We start from the raw sequence: 21,145 nt of genomic DNA on the forward strand, positions 1-21,145 counted from the left end.
TCCAGAGTCAGCAGAGTCCAGTGGCAAGACAAGGGTCAAGATGACTGGCAATGGTCCAGAATGCACAGACATTCAGTGATTTTTTTTCAGGATCACACAGCTAGTTGGAAGCAGGATTTGAATTTAGGTCTTCTTACCCATAAGTCCAGCAAGGTCAGGCCATTAAGCCCAACTCCTTCATTTTTTTTTAACAGATGAGAAAACCGAGGCCTGGGGAGGTAAAGTAACTTGGTTGAAGTCACAAAGAAAGTAAGAACCAGGATTAAAATCCAGGTCCTATGGCTCTAAATACCACAGTTGATCCATGTTGCCTCCTACCACCTCACCTTCCTTTTGCATTGAGGCTTTTATAGAAAGTTGCTAATTGACAGTGAAAGGCAGATGAGGTAGCTAGCATCAAGAAAAGAAAGCAAGAAGGAAAGAAGGAAGGAAGGAAAGAAGAAAGGAAGAAAGGAGAAAAGGAGGAAAGGAGGAAAGGAGGGAAGAAGGAAGGAAGGAAGGAAGGAAGGAAGGAAACCTTGCTCAAGTACTCCCAGTGATTGAGAGCCCAGGTAGGTGAACAGACATGACAAATGTTTTGCTGCATCGATTAGCCAGGAGACTGGAGAATAAAGGGAATTTGGGAGTGACCTAAAGAGATTGGTCTAAGTTGTGTTTCTGCCAGAGCTAAATAACTATTATTCACAGAGCTCAGGTTGGTCTTCCTTCTAGGGGAGAAAGTGAAAGGTCTGGACCTACATTCCAGGTCACCAAAGAGAAAGGAGTACTCCTGAAAAGAATGAAAATAGGGCTTGAAAATAAAAACAAAGAAACAAAAGCATGTAAAGAGGCAGAAGGAATTGCATTAGGCAGTTAGTGGATGGAAAAGTGTGGGCCTAGGTTGAAGCAAAAGAGAAAGGATCCTTTTAAAATGGTCCCTTCTAGATTTAGCGTTTAAAATTTCCAGTTTAAAACGAGCCTGAAGGGTAATCATTACCAAGTCAAGTTGATAAGTATTAATTGAACACCTACTATGTGCCATGCACTGGGCTAAGCTCTGGACATATCAAGAAAGGCAAAAAACATACCTTGCCCTCAAGAACTCACAATCTACTGGAGGAGACAATATGTAAGCAACTAGGTACAAACAAGGCAGCTAGGTGGCACAGTGGATAGAGCACCAAGCTTGGAGTCAGGAAGACTCATCTTCCTGAATTCAAATTGAGCCTCATACGCATACTAGCTATGTGACCCTGAGCAAGTCACTTAACCCTGTTTGCCTCAGTTCTTCATCTGTAAAATGATCTGGAGAGGGAAATGGCAAACCATTCCAGCGACTTTGCCAAGAAAACCCCAAAAGGGGTCAAGAAGAGTCAGACATGACTGAAAAAAAAATGACCGAACAACAATGTACAAAGTATATACAGGATAAATCGGAGTTAATTTCAGAGGGAAGTTAGTGACATTAAGATGGGAAAGGGATAGGCTTCCTGAAGAAGCTGGGGCTATCAGTAGAATTTTAGTTATTGGTGGAGAGTTTTTTCTTTTAAAAGGAGGCAGCCTTTGTGAATATTTTAGCCCTTGCGTTAGAGATTCTTAAGTGACATAAATAATAATGGATGGCTTCCTTTCCCCACCTCCCCAAGCTAGTTTGGGGAAATTTTCCACCTTTCTGCCTGGGTGCTCCCCCCACTCCACGCGGGCGCACACGCACCCCTAGGAAATTTGAGAAACTCGTTAGGCTGCCACCCACTGCACTGTCTCCACCTCCTTTTGCAAGCATGCAGTTCAGAACAGGCAAAGAAGTATTTTATTTATAGATCAGAGAAAAAGAAAACAAACAGAATTAATAACCTGAGCCCTCAAAAAATAACTGACACTTCCCAAGAGACTTGTACAGCTTTAGTTACTGAGGTTTCTGTACTAAGTAATGGTCTCTAAGAGTTTCTAGAGACTCCCTGGGTAGTTCTCTCTGTGGATGCTGTCCCTAATCCTTTGCCAAAGTAAATGCTGCTGTTTTCTGCCCCATCCCTAAAATGAGGACCATTCCAGAGGCTCCTGGTTTGGGCAACAGACTTAGTTCTTCCTGTAATGGCTCCAGTATGGCACTAGACCAAGGGGCTTCTACTTGACCGTTCCTCCATCTTTTTGTTTTATGCTTACCAATGATCCTTGACCTCGATGAAGTTCCCAAGAATTCCTGAGGAGTCAGGAACATTTCCTACCTCTTTCATTTCCAAAGATTTCTGAAACCCACAACAGGTTGGGACATAGTGACTCTAATTCCTGGTGTTGTCATGGCTCTAGCTACCTGATTGGGTATGTTTCCTGCCAAGTCAGCACTCAAAACTGGACAAGACGTTGTAATTTCTTCCTAATTTTTTTCCCTTCAAGGTCTGTTTCTTAGTCTTCCAGAGCACAGTTAGTTCTTCAAATTTTTCGGGAATACTTCTTTTTACATCTTACAGTAGGGAGGAATAGGTGGGGGAAGACTCATCATCCTTCTTTCTTACCTACCTTTCATATCACCCTTAAAGAGTGGAAGGAAAGGGGAAAAATTGGTTTCTGTTTCAGACAGTAACAAATAATGCCAGTCTCATAACTATCCTTATAATAGTTTTTGGTTGTTTGCTATCTATCATCCTATGATTTTATAATCCTGTTTATTCTCTAGATTACGGCTCTCTGTTGGAAGATAGTGTTTCTTTTCTTCTTTCTTGTATATCCCCATTGGGTATACCTAGCATGTTTTATCCACAGAGAGATTGATCAAATGGATGCTTTCTCACAGAGCACCTGATTCACTTTGTCACCAGCACTGGCTACAGTAGCAGGGGGAATTAAAAAACTCTTTGCAACTCAGGATAGATGGATGGAGCTGGCCTTGATACACCTGGGAAAGCAGACTGGGAATGGATGGTGTGGGGATCAACAGCTTTTGCAGAGAATCCTTTCTTGGCCAAGTGGGTTTCCTAGTCCCAACAAAGTGTTCTTTGCCATGAAATTGTCATTTGATGCTCTCATTAATATGTAATCTGCCTCTTCTGGCTGGGGACGTGGCTTGTATTATTTGTAGAATTATTTATAGTATTTAAAATGAATTTTGCATAATACTTGTATGTATAATCAACTCTCAATCATCTTCCAGTGGATTATCTACAATTTGTCAGGAAAATCTTGTCTCTAAGGTTCTTGTAAGTTAAACCTGCTCATCTTAAGTATGGCATTTAAGTACTTGCTTTATGAACCAGTATGATCACTATAGATTACAGCTAATCTGCTTAGTTTAGTTGATTTGTCTGCTATTTCTATTCATTTTCACTGCAGAGAAGTCCTTGAAAGTCCTTCATTACTTCTCCTACTCAAGGAAAAGTTGGAGAAAGGATAGAATATGCCAATCTAAGAGAGTGCTGGTTTGTTCAAACCAGTAAGGCAGCATGATGTAGTGGGGTGCAGCATTGGCTATGAACTTAGGAAAGTTGGGTTCAAATTCTGACCGTAGTGGGGTGAGTTACCTTATCTTGGGTTCTATTTCTTCATAGATAAAATGAGAAAGTTGGACAAAATGACCTCCAAAGTGTCTTTTAGCTATGATGAAATATGATCCCATGAGTGGGCTGTGGTAAGAGGGTGTGCCAGGAACTTTAGGCTGGATACGCAGAGCAGCTTTCCAGAATAAACTGAGTTGGATCTCTGCAGAGAAGCTTCATTAGCATGTTTGAAGAGAATCCCAGATAAATACCGAACAACATGCCAAAGCAAATAATTTTTGAATTAGCCACTATTTTGGATGATCTCCAACCCTGCTTTCCTTTATTATTGCAAGTAAACAAGAATTGGCTGTCTTTCTTTGTTTGCTTTTTCTTAAAAGAAAAAAAAACACCTGCCAACTTTAAAAAATGTTAAAAATTGTTTTAGCATGTAATTGGGGAAAAATAAGATATATAAAATATTTTAAGATATTGGTCAGGCTGTAGGTTTAGAAGGGGACAAATAATAATACTTAATTTGTATATAGTTTAAAAATACTTTTTTTTTTTTACCTTTTTGTACAGTTTCTACATTTGTACACACTTCTACATTTGTACACAGTTTAAAAAAATACTTTGACATCGATTTATCCTTATCCTTATAACAATACTTTGAGGTGAGCAGGGAAGGTATTGAATTCAATTCAAGACGTATTTATTCATTTATTCAGCAACTACCAAGCATAAAGCACTATACAGTTGCTGGGGTTACACATATGAAAACAAAACAGTTCTTGACCTCAAAGGCTTTTGAGGTCTATTCTTTCTATTTTATACAAGGATACTAAAGGGCAGAAAGGTTAAGGTCCCACAACTAGTCAGTGGCAGAGTCAGGTCTAAGTCTTCTACCTCCAGGAAATATTTGAAGAATATTTTGAAGGTCCTTCTCTTGGCTACTCACAAAATTTGTCATTGAAATTATTAAATTTAAACAGTATATGTCTTGAGGGTTGAATTGTAAGGTATTTTTCCTAGTGGTAACTTGTAAGTTCTCTAGATTGATGTTTTTTATTTCTTATCACATCTCATTGCCTCACTCCAAATATGTCTTTCACTCTATGAACTGTGTTGAGGGCAGCTGAGGGAAAGTACTGAGGGCAGAGTAGGCTGTGAACATCATCTACTGAGCGCATAACTAGAGACAAAACACAAAGCATAAAAATTAAGGGAGACAAGCAGCCAGGGCTTTTTTTTTTTGAGAACTTGGGCAACTAACCTCCCCTGAACTTCACTTTCTTCAGCTACAAAATGATAGGGTTGGGCTAGATGATGTCTAAGGTCCTTTCCTCGAATGCAATTGAGTGATTTGAAATACAATGCATTTATCTTAATAGCAAAAAGAAAATTAGGCAAAATAGTCAAATTGCAGAAAGCAAGCATATTTTTAAAAAAACAAAATGAAGCAAAATTAGTGTTTGCAAAATGCATTCTGCTTCGGGAAAACAAAACTCTAAGCAAAATGCAAAATACAAAGTAAAATCGGTTTGTCTGGGCAGTTTTGGTGTAGCAATAAGAGTCTGAGAGGAATGCAGAAAATCAGACTGACTCTAAGAAAGGTAGAAGAGTGAGGGTTTTCATAAACTATTAGTGGTGCAGCAAGTGAGGATACATGGTAACTGTGGAGGAAATCTGTGCCATCTTGGTTCATAGCTTCACCCCCATCTCCTTACATATCTCCCAAATCCTCTGCAACTCACCTGGCTTATGTATCTGGTCTGAAGATATTTGCCTGACCTTCTACTCTGTCCTCATCCCACCCACTGAATAAGATGGACAGTATGTCATTCATAGGCTGGAGGGTGTCCAGAGGAAGGCAAACAGAATAGCCTTGAGTCATACATGGGTTGGTTGAAGGAAGTGAGGTCATTTGGATGGAGAAGAGAAGACTCAGAGGACACCAGATAGCTATGTTCAAATATCTGAAGAGTTTTCATATGGAAGAGAGATTAGTATTGATCATTTTGGCTCAAGAAGTTTTGAAAACCCTGGAAAAAATGGGGGAGCTTTTCAGTGGGGTACATTTAATTATTTTTTTTTACCTTGCAAGTCAGGTTTTCTACTTCTATGTCTGTTCTGTCTGTCTCTTATTTAACCTCTAAGGGTGGGGTTCATTGCTTATTCTTTCCTTGGTGTTGTACTTATTTACTTTTCAGTCGGTCAATTAGCATTTATTAAGTGCCTACTATATGCCTGATGCCATATCTTTGTATTTTTGTTGCTGGGGTGTTCGTAAATCAGATATTCTGCTCATGCCTTTTCCTCTGCAGAGATGCGTTAAATGTCTCTTATTTGTTGAGTTTCTATCTTTGTCACTGGTTATTAGCTTCAAGTTTGCAGAATAGGTCGTTTTGCTTTGCTTTTTCATACTATTACATTCTCTTTTGAGATTTCTCATGGCTGTGGAATAATCTTATATTCTTAGAAGTTCCTTTTCTTTATAGTTGAAGGATCTTCTTTTGGTTCCTAGCAAAATTTGTCATCGAAATTGTTAAATTTAGATGCCATATGTCTTCAGATTTGAATTGTAGAGCATTTTTCTTGAAATGACTTGTGGATTCTCTAGATTGATACTTTGTTGTCTATTCAGAAATTTTGACATTTTTCTTACATTATTTCCTACACTAAGCAGTTTCACTTTTTTATGTGCCTTGTTTTTCTAGGATACTTGTGCTTCTTACATTGTATCTGTGAATTCTGTCTTCAAGGTTAATCACTTTGACTTACATAGAATTCATGTATTCTTTTAAAATTGTTACCTTTTGCTTTTCTCTTGTCAGGTTTTTCTCTCCTTCAATATTTTTGAATTCTAAATCTATCTCTTCCATATCTTTGGAGAGAATATACATTATGAATTCTTTGTTTTTCTAATCTGCTAATTGAGCTTTTAATTTTTTTTACTGAAGCCCTCTAAGTTCTGACCTATATTTATTTCTAATTTCTCCTTGGATTTTTTTTGGAGGGGACTCATTCTGGAGTTTTTTATTTTGTCTCATGTTCTGTTGAGAGTTTAGAAGATTCTATAATTCATCAGGCAGTGATCCAAATTCTTTTGCCTTATAATATTTTAAAAAGTTTTTTTAATCTCTTTGAGGATATAGTCTATCCCCTTTTGGTTTTAGGATCCACTCTATTTAGTGACCTGTTTGCTCTGGGCTTTTGCTTTCTCTTGAAATCTTTAATATTAAAAAAAAATCCTGTCACTAGCTTTCTGGTTCCTTTCACTTTGCTGGTAGGAACATATCTGGAGTCTGTTTGCAAGTCTGCCTCAGTCTCCTTGAAAAAAATTAGCGATGTAAAGAAAATCCTCTAGACTCTGTTGCCTCAGGAGGAAAACAGATTACTGCTTATTGAAGAAGGCCTTCAGGCATTTGATGACCATTTCCTAGTTTCGTTTAGGTACAGATAAATTGGACTGGATCTCATATGACAACTCAATTGCCTTAAAAACTGGTTTACTAGGGGCAGCTAGGTGGCACACTGAGTAGAGCACCGGCCCTGGAGTCAGGAGGACCTGAGTTCAAATCCGGCCTCAGACACTTGACACATGTACTAGCTGTGTGACCTTGGGCAAGTCACTTAATCCCAATTGCCTTGCCAAAAAAAAAATAACTGGTTTACTCTTTGTTCCTGCTGCACCCTCCAATGATACTGCTGCCTTATTTGTAATAACCTTTCCCTTCTTCTCCCTCCTGCCTTTTCCTACTCTGAAGAACATTTAAATAATCAGGTTACTTGAAGGACGGACTCTTTACAGGTTGTCGTTCTTATGAAAAATATCAGAGACTGGACAAAGCAGATTTTTGATTGAGGACTAAAAGCTGGGAGCAAAACCTTTTGTCTTCAATGAGAACTATAGAGATAGGGCTTCTCTGCAAATATCCCTGGGAAAGGAAACACAGGGACTTCACTTCACAACATGATTCTCCATAAAAAAGACTACATAATCTCTGAGTTTTCTTGTAGCTCTAAGTGCCTCATTTTATAAATGAATTATAGTTTCAGAGAGGAAGAGTGGCTTGTTCAAAATTGCACGGTTGATATAAGATCCTTTCCTGAAAGCAGGGTTTGAGCTTGTGAAAGAAACAGTGAAAGTCTCTCTTCCCTTTCCCCACCTCCCCACTCCCTGGAAAGCTGGGTGAACTCTAAGGCTAAGTGGTCAGCAAGGAAATCACAATGATAAAAGCAACAACTCATACTTATATAGTGCTTTAAGGTTTTGGAAAACAATTTATATACATTAACTCATTAGATATTCACAGCAACCTTACGAAGTTGGTAGCATAAGTATGGTTATCCCTCTTTTCCAGGTGAGAAAACTGACATAACGGTAGATAAGCCCTGAACCAGTCTGAATAGTCCAGCTAGGGCTGGTGAAACAAACACAGACCTAGTAGGACTTGGGTAGATCTGTAAAAAGAAACAACAAGCCACGTTTCCATGAAGCTCAATGATAGGAGAGAGGCAATTCATAGAGTCCCAGTCACAGAAAGAGGCAATTAATTGACTTACTGGCCTAGCCCATTCTTGCTTAGCTTGTAGTTAAGCTGTTGATTGTCTCTGACAAGGGCACTAGGTACCCCCAGGGGACTGATGAGAGAAAGCGGCTTTTGTTTCAGAGTGTATATTTCGTTTTTATTTTTTGAGACTAGCTCTTCTTATCTTGGCCAGGCTGGAAGTGCAATAGCCACTCAAGGACCTAATCCCACTATCAGTAGGCACTGAAGTTTGAGTTGCTCCATGTCTGTTCTCAGCTAGTTCATGGTTCACACAGTTCACACAGTTCACAGTTCGCCCGTCCTTAGGCAGCCTGGTTCCTAACCTTTCCCATTCCCTACTCTGTCCTTGAGATCTAACAATATTGGTCCTGTACTTGGTGTGGGCACTCAATTGGCTTAGCCCATTGCAGTTCAGAACTCCTGCTCTTAAACAATCCATCAGCCTCAGCCTCCCAGTAGTAGACTACAAGTATGCTCCACTATGCCTGGCTATTTCATAATTTTTCTTTCTTTTTTTTTAAGGAGAGCATGAATAGTTTATTTGTCAGATCTATGGATAAGGGAAGAATTTAGAACCAAAGAAAATATAAAGAGCATTACAGAATGTAAAAGAGATAATTTTTGATTATAAAAAATTAAAAAAGGTTTTTATACAAATAAAACCAAAGCAATTTTTCAAAAGGTTATATATTTATTTTATGGATAAACTATAGCAAAATATCAACTCCTCTCCCACTGAGCATGTACCTAGGTTGGATTGGATCCCAACTCTTGGTTTTGTGATTTTATATGATTATTAGTATGTCTTGCATTAGTCCCTCTAGGTCAATGTGCCTGTTATAGGTTTTGAGCTTTAGGTTGGTATTGAGTCTGTAGAGTTCCCTTTCTATAAATCCTCTTCAATGGCTTTGTGCAAAGAGGCATAGTTTGAGAATGATGCCTTTTTCCCCTTAGGTAATTCTCCTCCCCTCTCTTGAGGTCTTCCTTCAACAAACATAGCTCCCAAGAAAGGGAATGATAAATACATTCACACTGAGGTTTAAATGACTAATAAGATTTAACACGCTGCCTCTCCCAAGGAGTTATGATACTGCTGCTGACTCACATTCATTGAAGGAAGATGAAATCATTGATTTAGACCAATTCTGTGACCCATAAATTAGAGGGCAGAATAGTATAAACTCACAAGGATGTAGTTATAACTACCACTCAACTTCTATGTCGCTTACAGGCAACCACATTGTAGGTTGTGTAAAGAGGGCATTGCAATGGAAGTGGTATGGGTGTGGTAATAGTTTCATCGTGGGTCCAAAATTTGAACTAATACCATTGCTCCGAGGGGAGATTTATTTGTTTGTTTTTGTTTTTTAATTTATTAGGGGTAGGAATGAGGATTCACCCAAAAACCTTGTTGAGGGTGAAAGGGTTTTCTTCCGTGTATAATTGTTGTTCCAGGATGAACCAAAAGGGAAAATTGGGATGGTTATTTTACTCTCACTCAATTTTTTTTTCATCTTCTAAAGTGAATGTTTCCCTTACTGGTTTACAAAAGGTAAGATAAGTCAGGACAAAGCCTTCTGGAAGAGACTCTGATTGGGTTCGGCAAAGTAATAGATCCTATTCTGCTTAAAGGCAGAAAAGTAGATTACATGAGTTTTAGATAATTTTTCTTTAGTTAAGGAGAGAGATCTATGGAATTCAGTTCTGGATTAAATTCTGAATTTGCATTCTCTGTGTTCCCCTAGGTCAAACTTTGAACAGGGAGTTTGTAATTAGGGCTTCTTGTCCATTTTTTCTGAACTTCCCCCTACCCACTAGTACATCTCCACAGGAATATTGAACAGCTAGCTGGGGGAGGGGGAGAGAGAATGTTACCACAGTATACCTTTGAGTTTAATCTGTATTATTAACATTTTCTCCATCATTTTAAGTCTAGACAATCAACAAGGCAATAAATCAAGTTTTGATTTGTAGTTTGCTGATTTCTGAGGTGTAAATGCTCACATTGAAAATTAACTATCAGCAATCATGACCCAGTAGGAGATGGCTCTAGCACACGTCTGCTGGGGTACCCAGGTGGGGTTTTTGCTTTTTTCTTATCTCCTCTGCATCAAAATTTGTTCCCAAGAAAGAAACTGATAAATGCATTTATACTAAAGTTTAAATGATTGATAAGATTTAACATTCTTCCTTTCCTAGGGAAATATGAATTTTAATAGGGAGCAAAGGCCTTATGTGCCTTCAGGCAAAGGAATAAATCTATGTTTCGAATTTCAGTCATCAGTATAGCTAAGTTGGGGAGTTCTTTTTTTTTTTTTTTTTGTTTGAGAGAGGAACTTCTTGCTGTTCCTCAACTCTTACTCAGTGGCTATTGCATACTCATAGGGCCATGTCTAGTTCTTTGTAGAGATTGAAAGGGCAAAATAATGGTGCAACAGAAAGGGTACTGGATGGGAATTCAGGAGGCCAGGATTCTAGTTCTAGCTTTGTTCCTAACTCATTCTGTGGTCTTGGGCAAGTCACTTTGCTTTTATATCCTCAGCTTTCTCATCTGTAAAAAATGACGGGCTCCCCAAACCTCTTCAGGGCCAGGCTGGATAATTTTTAAGGTCCCTTTGAAGTATTTGTGACATGTTTTACCTTGTCTTCACAACTTTAATATTAATGCAATTTATAAATTAATATATTAATATCATTCAGATTATGCTTGGTATTATTTATAAAATACAGAAATTGATACATTCATTACAGGAGTTTGCATTTTTCTACATATTCTACATATTAATGAAATCCTCTCTGTTCTCTCCCAAGTCCCCAAACAAGCACACTTGTGACTTTGGACTGAGCTTTGTTTATAAATATTTAGGCCATCTGTTGTTCATTTGTAAATAAATGCCCTGTTAGTGCAACTTTGCCTTATAATAGGAGTGGGTTTGTTTTTTTCCCAGAGAGAATTTTGTAACCCTTAAAGAGCTTTAGCTGGCTTACTAGATGGAAGAAAATTCATCTATAAATGATCATTTTTTAGCATGTTAGAGGAGGAAAAATGAATTAAAGACTGAGCGGAGTGGAATGAATGAGGCCACAGCCATCCTAACAGTAAATCCCTAGGATCAACAGTGCCAGGGACAGAAAGAGAAAGTATAGATGGCCCTCAAATCATCTCCAGTACCCAGGCAATCTGGCTCATTTTTCTAACTGATACCTGGAAAAATTCAGCTGTATTTCTCCCTAGCTGTGACAGTGAGGGACAGCAATCCTAAGCCATTCTCTCTTACACAATCAGTGCTCAGAAGTAGGGAAGGGCATGCCATGAATGAGCCCTTGTAAGTGGTTGGTACAGGTTGGCATAGTGTCTCCCTTCCTGAATACCCTCTCCTCTCCCTCCACAATTCTACCACACATGCCTTTCTCAGTTATTTAGATTCTAGAATCACATCAGAATGGCCTTTAGGCAGATCACTCAGCAAGCGGGGTCACAGATGGATTGGAGAGGAGAAAAGCTGGAGGCATGAAGATAACTTAGGTGGCAATAATCGCCTATACTCTAGATGAGGTGAGGGCCTGAAATGGGGTGGTTGCAATGAGAATAGAGAAAAAAACAGAATGCGTGAGAGACATGATGGAGGAAGAATAAATAGGATTTGGCAACTGATTGGATCTAGAGGGCAAGGAAGAAGGAAAGAAAAGTCAGAGATAACTTTGAGGTCTTTTTGGGGGTGGGGCAAAAATCAGCTGCCAGTTTTATTAATCTACCTGGAAACCAAACCAAACCAAAGTGGAATAAAAACAAAACTTTAAATAAATCTTTAGGTAACTTTTAAAAAAGAGTTGAAAGTTCAATGCAGTATATGTAGAAATATAGATAGATAGATAGATAGATAGATAGACAGACAGATAATTTTCCTCCTTTTGCTGGGAAATGACTTAACATTGGACTAGTTTCTTGTTTCATTCAGTGAGTCACTACCTTATATAGCACAACATATGTCTTTATCCTTAAATATTAATTACATAATGGATGCAGATTTGTTTGATCCCCTTGTGCTACAGATTAGAGATGCTCTCTACACTGACATAAAGAACTCAAACTAGCAAAGAATTCTCTAGGCAGACTTATTTGGATGGACTTTTCAATGAAGCTCCTCCTTCCTTTGTGGACCCAAATTTTCCATCCCAGCAGAACGTATGCTGAGTCGTCTTTATTTTAAGAGAAGTTAATGGCCACAGGAGACCAGGGTAGGAGGGACAAAAAAATATACACATGTATAACTAATTTTCAGGATATTCCCATTAGCCCATTATTCCAGTTCACATGCAAATAAAAACACATGCCTATAATGTGTTGCTTATAGGACTGTGTAGCAACAATGTGACTAGTAGTAGTGGTGGGGGTGTAAGACCCAACAAGACCAGCAACAAGAGCTGCCAGCACAGGTTAACAATCTTACTTTAATCCAACATATATATATATATATATATATATATATATATATATATATATATGGTTAACAATCTTACTTTAATCCAACATATATATATATATATATATATATATATATATATATATATATATATATATACTCACTTAGTTCAGGAGGAAAAGCCAGCAATTTGAACTTCAGAGCAAATACAAATAGATTACAAACATACACAATATAAACAGACCAAATCACAATTTATAGTTACCAGTAAAGCATCAACATCTGAGTTTACAAGCTGGGGCGCTCTTAAAATGGCTGCCCAGAGACCTACGCCACTCTTTCAGTGATTGAGAGCCCCAAGGGAGAACCTCTGAGTTTATATATCTTGTTCAGGGTCAAAAGGCATCACAATGTGAGACTCAAACCCATGTGACCTAAAAGCATCACAAACATGTCACTCAAACTCATGCAAACCAGGCTTTCCTTTGAGGAAAGCAGGTCATCAAAGACTCCTAATTTAATTAAAGAAACAAAGGTGGACTCATCAAGGGCACTTGATTAAATAAGTGCTAAAACAGTAAAAAAAAATTCCCACCTTAATATTACAGACTGAATGTCTACTGTACAGAGGATGGGTCTCTTAATTGTAGCTCGGGTCCTCCACCACTACTCTGCTTGGAGAGTTAAATGGCCACCCAGAATGGAGGTGTATGGGAGAGAATTTATGTCCTTCTGCTCTTCAGAGACACTCCTTGGTGTCACTTTGGTGGTATAACCAGGAACATTCTTCTAAGAGTTTCTTACCAAATACCAATTAGTTTCCTTGGAAGTACCTTGCTTTCCAGTCTGCCCATATTTCCCAAATCTCATATTCTTTCCTTGAACTGAGAAAGGGAACATGGAAAAAGGTGGTCATAAGTAGTAAAAAGCAATATTTCTGATATCCCCTTTCCCCCCCAACCCAAGAGGAATAAAACATTCAGCCTTCATGATTCTCCCGAAAGCAAAAACAAAAAAAAAGGAAAAAGAAAAACAAACACCCTAAAAACTTTAAATCTTCTTCTAAATGAATTTCTACTGAGCATCCAAGACAAGTTGATGGATAACATCATTGGCAGCAGCACCAGGTCATACAGCTACTTCATTGTATTCTCAACAGTCTGTCAATGAGTCCTCATTACATCAAAAGTTACAAAAGTTCCCACAGAACATCACTCAGCAAACTAAAGCTCATGATTCATTTGTTGGTGCACAGAAAGCTGCCGAGAATCCAGATATGACACAAGCTACTTTCTAAGCAATCAAGGCATCTTCAAGTCATCTATTTTGTCCTGAAATACTACATGTAGTTAAAGGCATTGCTTATCGATGATCATTGTCAATTTAGCCTCAAAGAGAACGGAAGTATTAGCATTATCTGGTGTTTATATATGTCAACAAGGGAACACAGCAGAAAAAGTTTTAAATTCATATTCATGAGTACCATGTCTAAAAATGACTGAAGTACCTAGTTTGTGTATTGGATAGTCTTTTCTTAAGGACTGCACGTTGGGTCCATAAAAGCAGAAGCAGATACATGACTGAGTACAGTTAATTCTTATTGGCTAAATAACTTTTCTGTATATTGTAGGAAAAAGACAATAAACAAACCTCTCCCCCACTCCAGTCAACATCCCAGACTTGACAGTGTTGTAAACATCAAAGAACCCCACATCCTTTTCTCGATATGATGAGCTTCCCCACACCGAATGGAGCTGAAGGGCTGTGTCTAAACACAAGCATTTTGTTATTAATTAGTCTGCACTCCATTGAGAAGCCAGAGTTGGGAAGGGGCTGTGGTGGACACAATCGCCTTCAGGGAACATTTCCCACTTTATAGATTTTTTTGGGAGCCAGGTGCAAAAACAAAGCCCATAAAGAGAGATGATGTTCAGGACATTATTTAAATATGTCTTGAAAGAGAGTCGTACAAGACCAGCCAAGCCCAATAACCAAACCCAGCTGTGTATCCAAGGAGTTTCTCCTCAACACCTGCAGATTCTTAGACATAACAAGACACATGCTCAGGGCATTTTCATTCCTCTGCCAAGATTCTCCCAGTAGTTATTTATACAATGAGAATTAACTGTACTATGGATATTCAGAGAAAATGTACATTATCTTATGTTGATATGAAACAAAATAGACATGAGATAGCTTCAATATACTTCAAACCTGTATGACCCCTTCTCAAGCCTACATAAAAAAGTAATCCTCACCTCACCCCCACTTTTTTCCTGTTACACCAAATCAATGTTTAGATTCCTCCCCTTCCTGCCTCTAATAAAGTGCTCTGTCTATGGCAGACCATAGGATGATGCAATAGGAAAAACCCTTGTGTGTGTGTGTGTGTGTGTGTGTGTGTGTGTGTGTGTATTCTTTTTTAAAAAACAAAATGAAGTATTTTCCTCTTTTCTTCTTCATGGTTGACGAAAGAGGAAAAGGACTGGAAGGGGCACATCTCCCAGCCACTCAGTGCTGGTAGCTAGTACATGTAGCCTTCATTGTAGGGGTGAGGGTCACAGCAGCCGCCTTCTTGCATGTAGGCATGTTCTTATCAAAGTGGGACAGAGCCATTGTATCTTCTTTGACGTCACTCCATGTCTATATTTGGAAGTGGGCACTGGTTATCTAGGAAGACCCTGGAGAAAAGCATCTAGGGACCACAAACAAATGTAGATATACATCTCTCCAGTCACCTTCTGCATGATGCCCTTCTCATAGTAATAGTGGAGGGATCTGCTAAGCTTGTGGTTCAGCGCTGGCCTCTTTTTCTGAGTGCCCCAGAACCAGGCCACTTCTTCAGGCTCAATCAGTTTCAACTCCATGACAGGGCCAGTCCAAGCAATGAAATGGGAATTTGAGGGGTCATCAAGAAGGGCCACCAAGAACTGCCACAGTTGCAGGGAACCCAGCTGTTAGTAGGTGGGGACCTCATACCCCACCCCCAGCTCTTGTTTGATATCTCCATTGAATTTCTCTGAGACCACATGGATGTCATTGTAAAACTGCCTGGGGACCTTTAACACTAATTTATCTTGAGGTGCACCAGAAATCCATTTTTGCCAATACAAATGGAACACCTAGGCAGTTCTGAATCACCAGCAAAGTCTCTAGGTTCCTGTTTAATCATTAGAGGTGGGGGTAAGCTGGGGTTGGCTACACTGCCCACCAGGGTGGTGTGTTCATAAACAAGATCATGGTACTCCTGCTTAAAACCTTGGGGTGGGAAGGGATGTTTGGTTCAGACATCTGGCAATGGCACATTGGACATCCTTCCATGGGCATCCTAGGCAAAGGTGGAAAGGAATTACAAGGCTCAGAAAGCTGGCAACAAAATCTGTGGTCCATTGGGTAGCTATTGTCCAGGATGGGTAGGGATGGCAGGAGATGAGCAGGGAAGGCCTGATGGGGCTTTGGGGTATGAGTTGCATTCAGAGAAGCCTGATGCAGGTGAGACACGGGAGTGCTGAATTGCTTTGGGGGGTTGGAGAGCCTCTTTCCCACTTGTGGCTTCTGCTCACAGGCACTGACATTGTAGAGGCATTTTTCTCTGTAGCTGAATTTAAAGGGCTGCTCTTGACTGCAGGTGGAGCCCAGCTTTCCAGCATGGGCTATGGGGCTCTTTCTTGATTTTCAAGGGGAGGCCACGAAAAGCCAAACTTTCAGCCTGATAGTCTGGGACAAACTCAGGTACCTGAACTTGTGCAAGCCACATTTTTTTGTAATTGGCTCAGATCTTGAAAGAGTTCTTCTGAGTCATGGACCAGGTTTCTGTTAAATGAATTTTTTTTTTCGTGACATTTGCTGGTTTCTCATTACAGCTTCTCCCAAGCTGACTTTGGAGGCAGTGCCAGGTGCTTGGCTGCCAACACTCTTCTCCCAATTTAATCCAGACATGAATCTTTGCCCAGCACCTCCCCCTCACAAGCCAAGACCTCTCAACTTTGAGGTCTTGAACTTGAGTGATTGGCAACATTATGATGCCATTAATAGAAGTGGAGGGGTTGAATGGAGGAACAGGGTTTAGAGATTAGAATGAGTTCATTTCGAAGCATGTTGAGTTTGAAGTATTGGTGGTACATTCATGAGTGGCAAGATGGCATTATGGATAGAGTACTGGACTTGGAGTCTAGAAGACCTAGGTTCAGATCCCACCTGATAACTTATCTGCTCCCACAGGCGAATCATTTAACCTTGTTCAGGCTGTTTCTTTAACTTAAAACTGGGATTAATAACACATGTAGCACCTATCTCTCATGATTATGGTGAGGCTCAAATGAGATAAATAAGCTTCCTTACAGATTGTAAAATGTTATATATCAGTTAATATTATTCAGGTAGAGGAGTCCAGGAGATAGTTGGAAAGTGGATAAGGGGCTTCCATAGAGAAACACATTCCTATCCTATGGAGCTTGCTTAATTTCGGTTTCCGGTTGTCATTGTCATTGATTTTATAATCAGAGTAATCTCATGTCTCTATTTGAAAATTGTATTGATATAAACTTTTTTATTGATATAACTTCCCAATAACTTCTTCTCCCCAAAGAACCCTCCTTCTTAACAAATAGAAATGTTTAAGCAAAAACAGAGAAACATTGAGCCCGTTGTACCATATTTGCAACACTCCACATCCATAGCCTATCACACTCCTATTTCTCTGTGGAGAGGAAGGAAACATTTTGTTATCAGTACAGTGAAATCAAAATTCTTCATTTCATTAATCCGAATTCTTTTGTCTTTAAGTATTTTCTTTTATGTTGTCGTGATTGTTGTTCTTATTATTCTCTTGGTTCCACTTTCTGAATCAGTTCACACAAATCTTCCCAACTTTCTCTGGATTCCTATTTAGTATTTCTTATGGCATAATAATATCCACTATGTTTACATACTACAATTTGTTCAGTCATTCCCCAATTTATGGACACCTATTTTGTTTTCAGTTTTTCTACTGCAAGAAGTACTGCTATGAATATTTTGGTGTATGTTTGACTTTTCCCCCTTTTTTATTACTGAAACTTAAAAACACAATAAGAAAAGAAAAAGTAACATAAACTTAAATATTAAAAATTAAGTACAAAATAAGAAAAGAAAAAAAGCATGTCATGTGCACAGCAGAACATAAGTAAGAAAGAATTCAAAATATGTAGCAATAAACTTCCATTTCAAGAAAGTTTATATAATAAATATTACAAGTTGTATTGAGAACTGTCCATCTTTTCTTTGCTTCCTTGTTAGTTTTCTTTTGTTCTCTTCTGTGCAATTTTTACTATATTCTTCCCCCACCCCCTCCCTACTCTCCCAAAGGCTACAATTAAGTTTGGATATACTTGTATATAGGTTTATAGATACACATTATACATATATACGCATAACACATACCTACATGCATATATAGACATATACTTTCCCTCACAAATTCTACTTCTGATCTTTGTTTTTATGTTTGTGCATTATCTCTTATATCTTATCCCTCCTAACTCCTCTACTTTCCTTCTACCCGTTACTTTGCCCTCCATTACTTAACCTACCCCCCTCCAGGGATCCCCTCTTTATCCTCCCATTCCCATAATTTAAATGCCCTTCTATACTCCCCCCTTTAACCTATCCCCTCACCCTCCTCTCTAGAGATCCCTCCCTTATCCTCTCCCCTTAGCTTTTTATTTCTTTCTGAATTTAGAAGACTTTAAACTCTTCTAGATATATATGTATTATTCCCTCTTGAGCCCATTCCCGATGAAAGTAGGTTTCCAGAACTAATAGCCCTCCTCCCCCATCTAATTCCTCTGTGTTGGTTCTTCCTCTCTCACCTCATTTGTATAAAATAATTACTCTTTTAGCTGTTCCTAAATGGTTTTACTTTTTAAAAGTCATATCATACTCAGGTCTATCCCAATCTTTCTTACAAACTACCTAATTGCTAATAACAATCTTAGACATACATTTTACATACATAAAAAGTAAACAGTCTGTTCTTATTGAGTCCCTTGTAATCAGGCTTTGGTATATACCTTATATTTTTCTTGGCTCTTGTATGTCAAATCCTCTGTTAAGTTCAGTTTTTTTTAAACAAAGTCCTGAAAGTCTGACAGTTCATTAAATGTCCATTTTTTTTCCATTCAGGATTATGCTTAGCTTTACTGGGTATAATATTTTTGGCTAGAATCCCAGTTTTTTTGCTCTTCTATATATAATGTTGCAAGACCTCTGATCTTTTAGTGTTACTGCTGTAACTGCTGTCTTGTGTAATTCTAATTGTGGCCCTGCCATATTTAAATTATTTTTTCTTGTTGCTCGTAATATTTTATCCTTGAGCTGGGGGTTTCAGAATTTGATTATAATATTTCTATGGGTTTTCCTCATAGGATCTCTTTTAGGTAGTAATCAGCAGATTTTTTCTATTCCCACTTTCCCCTCCTGTTCTAATGCTTCAAGGCAATTCTCTTTACTTATTTCTTGTATTATTGTATCAAGATTCATTTTTTGATCATAGCTTTCTGGTAGTCCAATTATTCTTATGTTTTCTCTTCTTGATCTGTTCTCCAGATCAGTTGTTTTTCCTATGAGATGTTTCACATTCTCTTCTACATTTTCATTCTTTATATTTTGTTTTATTATTTCTTGATTTCTTATAACTTCTCTGGCTTCCTCTCACCCAATTCTGATTTTCAAGGAATTGTTTTCTTTCTTAAGATTCTGGATCTCCTTTTCTGATTGGTTGACTTTCTTTTCATAATCTTCTTGTTTTTCTTGGATTGTTCTTTTTTTTTGTTGTTGTTGTTGTTTTTTTTAGTTTTTCCTCCTTTGATTTTTTAAGTCTTTTTTTAAGGCTTTTAATGAATTCTTTTTGAGCAGGTGACCATTTGAAGTTACTCTTTGGGGTAGAAGAGAGCTTCTTTGCTTCAGTGTTCTCCTCTGAAGGTGAACCCTGGTCTTCTCTATTCCCATAGTAATTCTTTATGGTCGGATTCTTTCTCCTTTGCTTTTAAAATTTGTAGTAGCTTAGTTTTTGTAATAACCTCTAGTCCTAGGGCATAGGGGATAGTGCCTCTGGCTTCAGATCTTCCTTCAGTTGTCCCCTGTGACCTTGAACTCAAACAAAGACCTCCACTCTCCTCTAAGTGCCCATGGCCAGAGATGTCCTTGCCCCACTGCTTCTGCACTCACCAGGGGTGTGCTGGCTCCTTCTCACTCCTTCCCCCCATCCTCCAGTCTCCACAGCACAGCTGGATCTGGTGTTCCTTGTCAGCAGAGGTGTCTTAGTTCTTCTCCCAGCTCAGATGCCCAACACATCTCACTATAGGGGGTAAAAGTTCCTGTGCCTGGGGCCAAGGCAGCCTCCCAACCCAGCTAACCCCAAGGCTTGCCTCTTATTGTTTAAGTAGTCCTAGCCTGGAGGCATTTACTCTTCACAAGGACAAAACCTTATCCTGGGACTTCTCTTCAGATCTCTGATTGTCCCAGGAGGATCCTTGTTCTGCCCCTACTCTTATTTATTTTTACTGCTCCATATTCACCCTGAGGTGCTATTTTATCTCTTTTGTGGGAGAAAATCTTGAGAGCTTAGAATTTTCTGACCTACTCCACGATCTTCTAAGAATCTTTTCTCTATACAGGACTTTTCCCTCAGGATTTGAGCTCCTTGCAGTATATGGCCAATAATGAAATCTCTGGGTGAAAGAATATGAAGTGTATTCAATTTTCTCATATAATTCCAATTGTTTTTTAAGAATGGTCGGACCACTTCACAAGTCCACCTACAGTATATCAGGGTTGCCTTTTTCCCTCTCAAATTCCCTCTAACGTATAGAATTTTTTCTTTTACTAATTTGTTGGGTATGAAGTACACACTTTAGGCAACCCTGGTGTCCTTTAAACTTCATTTACGGAGTTGGACAAAATAAGAAAACATTTCACTTGGAAGAACAAATGGCCTAGAATACCACAGAAAATAATGAAAGAAAGTTAGGAATGAAGTAGAAATATCACTTTCAGATCTCAAATTGTATTTACAAGGAGTAATCACCAAAACTCTGGTACTAGTTGAAAAATAGAAAAGGAAATCAGTGGAAAAGGCTAGATAAACAAAAATGAGAAACAATCTCAATAACCCAATGTTTGATAATACAAAGAATATCTATTAGTTGGAGAAGAGCTCTCTGATGAAAACTGCTTGGAAAATTGGAAAGCAGTTCTGCAGAAATTAGATTAAGATCTATATTTCATATTATATACTCCAATAAGCTTAAAATAGATATGTGACCTGAATATGAAAGGAGTTCACACCATATAAAAAAAATTAGAAGAGAATGAGATGAGATATTTCACAGCATATCCTTCATTGGAATGGGAACATTTCACAGCAGTGAAACCATAGGGTCCCTTTCTTATTTAATATGGTTCAAATGACAAAAAAATTTGATTTTGACCCAAACCTTTTAGGGAATACATTTATTATGTAAAACAAAATATTAAATATTGGTATAGCCATATGTGCATGTGTGTGTGTATGTGTAGCACTATATTTTTAGGGGTAGCACTGTCTTAATCATAACTACTGCAAGAATTGCCAAGCAGATTGAAGATGCTAGAGACAGAGATCTGCTCGTTTCAGGCAACAATCTCTTAGCCTTCTCATTCTTAGTGACACTTCTCACCCTCAGTCTTCTCTTGGCTG

The 21,145-nt window shown here is 38.5% G+C and overlaps 1 pseudogene; it reads right to left on the bottom strand.

The window, feature by feature from the left end:
- Positions 1-14,953: 14,953 nt before the first annotated feature.
- LOC118837159 lies at positions 14,954-16,447 on the bottom strand (annotated as a pseudogene).
- Positions 16,448-21,145: the final 4,698 nt, after the last annotated feature.

The sequence above is a fragment of the Trichosurus vulpecula genome, chromosome 2 (assembly GCF_011100635.1).
Source record: "Trichosurus vulpecula isolate mTriVul1 chromosome 2, mTriVul1.pri, whole genome shotgun sequence".
NCBI lineage: Eukaryota > Metazoa > Chordata > Mammalia > Diprotodontia > Phalangeridae > Trichosurus > Trichosurus vulpecula.